The following is a 2,541-nucleotide window of genomic DNA, read 5'->3' as shown; positions in this document are numbered from 1 at the left end:
AGTCAATGTTATTTTGAAATAACATTGGAAAGTGCTTATGCATGTTAACTGAGAAAAGCAGAATCAAAGTTTAAACCACGGTGAGACCTTAACTATGTAAACTGTCAATAAATATATGTTCAGGAAAAAAAAATCTGGAAGGAAATCCACCTGGGGTTGCCTCTGGGTATTGAAAGGGATGACTTCTTTTTTCTTCTTTGTAATTACCTGTGTTTTCCGTCTTACTACAGAGTATGTGTTACATGTTATTAACAGCAACAAAATTCTTAATAGTAATTTGTGGTCCGCTGAGTGTCATGTGAAGTAACCACGTGTGCGACGCACCCGCTGGGCTTAGTTGTAGCTACCAATTCGACTGCATGGTCGGCTTGCCGCAGCTTTTGCGGACTTGCCTTATCGCTCTGCCCTCAAGAGCCGGGACCTTGCCGGCTGGTCCTGGTGCTTCCCAGCCCACAGTGCCCACGTAGCCTGCTATGTACAGAGCCCACGCCATCCATCGGGGTGCGGCTGGGCTTGGGGGGAACCCACGCCATGGGTGGTGCTCTGGCGCCCCCAGGTGTCCATCCCGGGAAGTCCATGTGGACGCCCTCATTTAGAAGAGACACCGGACTCCAATGATGCCCAAGACCCCATGCCCACTTGGGACCCCTGAGGCCTTCGCCTGGGACTGAGAAAGGGTTTCCTTCTTCGAAGCTGCCCACCTCAGAAAGGGACCGCTTCCTCAAGCCCACGCCCCATCCTCTCAGCATCCCTTTCCCAGAAACACCTGGTTTCAGCCCATGGGGAACCAGAACTTGCCAGCAGGACTTAAGAGGCTTTTCTCCTCTCATTCATTTTGCTTTCTCCAGTTCGTTTTCCCACAAACCCAGACATGCTCTTTCTCACTGACTTTTTTTTTTTTTGGCTGCGCTGGGTCTTCGTTGCTGAGCGCGTGGTTTCTTTAGTTGCATCGAGCGGGCAGGGGCTACTCTTCCTTGCGGTGCACGGGTTTCTCATTGCAGTGGCTTCTCTCGCTGTGGAGCACGGGCTCTGGGCGCGTGGGCTTCAGTAGTTGTGGCACGCGGGCTCTAGAGGGCAAGCGCAGTAGTTGTGGTGCACGGGCTTCATTGCTCCGCGGCATGTGGGATCTTCCCAGACAAGGGTTTGAACCCGTGTCTCCTACATTGGCGGGTAGATTCTTAACCACTGTGCCACTAGGGAAGCCCCTTCTCACTGACTTTTTTTAAAAAAATAGATTTATTTATTTATTTATGGCTGTGTTGGGTCTTCGTTTCTGTGCGAGGGCTTTCTCTACTTGTGGCAAGCGGGGGCCAGTCTTCATCGCGGCGCGCGGGCCTCTCACTGTCGCGGCCTCTCTTGTTGCGGAGCACAGGCTCCAGACGCGCAGGCTCAGTAGTTGTGGCTCACGGGTCCAGTTGCTCTGTGGCATGTGGGATCTTCCCAGACCAGGACTGGAACCCGTGTCCCCTGCACGGGCAGGCAGATTCTCAACCACTGTGCCACCAGGGAAGCCCCTCACTGACTTTTGACTGCAGGCTCAACTCCTCTGTCCCAGGGAATATGAACTTATATTTTATCATCACTTTCTTTTCAGAAGGGGAGCATAGCGTCACAGAAGTAGGGGTCTGCAGCCAGGACCCTGGGTTCTCTGCCATCTACTAGCTGTGTGGTCTTGTCGAGTTAACTCTGAGTCCCCAATTCCAGGGGCAAAGGGGACAATAACCACCTGTCAAGACAGTATGAGGGTCAAATGAAATAGCACAGAGATGCTTTGGAATTTATAAAGGGCCAGAGAAAGTTTGGTTCCTATAGCTCATTTTCCCTGTTTGGGGCCCTTTCCCTCAGTCTGGGCTCCTCATTTCCCCCAGATGATAGTCCTCCCTCTCTGAGGCTCCTACTCTGCCTGACACGTCCCTTTGTCCACAGCAGTCCACGTTTTCTGGCTACCAGTGGACTGTAAGGTCCCTGAGGACACTGAACACACCGTCTTGTCCATTTCCCTGTCCCTGAGCTGAGCATGGATAGTGGCGCTGAGGGACATTAACTGCTTGTTTGCGAAGTCAGACCTGCCCCTTTCCTGCTGCTCTCACTGGCTTCTATGTCCTCCTCCCCACCTGTCCTTGCCCCAGGTCCTAAGATGTCACCATCCTCACACTGGGTCCCTATCATCATATGTCTCAGTATTCATGCTGAGTTCAGGGTGCAGCACGAAGAAAGTGCTCGCTAAGTGCTGGCTGGTTGAAGAAAGCTTGGAAGGAAATCCTTCAGGCTCTGCTTCTCTGAGGGACTTATGGAGAGAGAGCCCTGCACTGGGTGGGCAATGCTCAGGTCAGAGCCTCTCCCCATCAGTCACCGCTGGGTGCCCAGATGTGCATCTGAAGCTCTGAGGGCCTTGTCGCATCTCCCCTAGAGCAGGGGCAAGGCTGGGCGGCGTGAGGATGCGGTGACTGAGCGACATTTGTGTGTGTGTGTGTGTGTGTGTGCCCCTCAGAACACACAGTGACGCCCACCAACAAAGACAGACACCACAGCAGCCAGGGG

The sequence above is a fragment of the Kogia breviceps genome, chromosome 1, assembly GCF_026419965.1.
Source record: "Kogia breviceps isolate mKogBre1 chromosome 1, mKogBre1 haplotype 1, whole genome shotgun sequence".
In the NCBI taxonomy this organism is placed as follows: Eukaryota; Metazoa; Chordata; class Mammalia; order Artiodactyla; family Physeteridae; genus Kogia; species Kogia breviceps.
Note: the sequence above shows the minus strand (reverse complement) of the source record.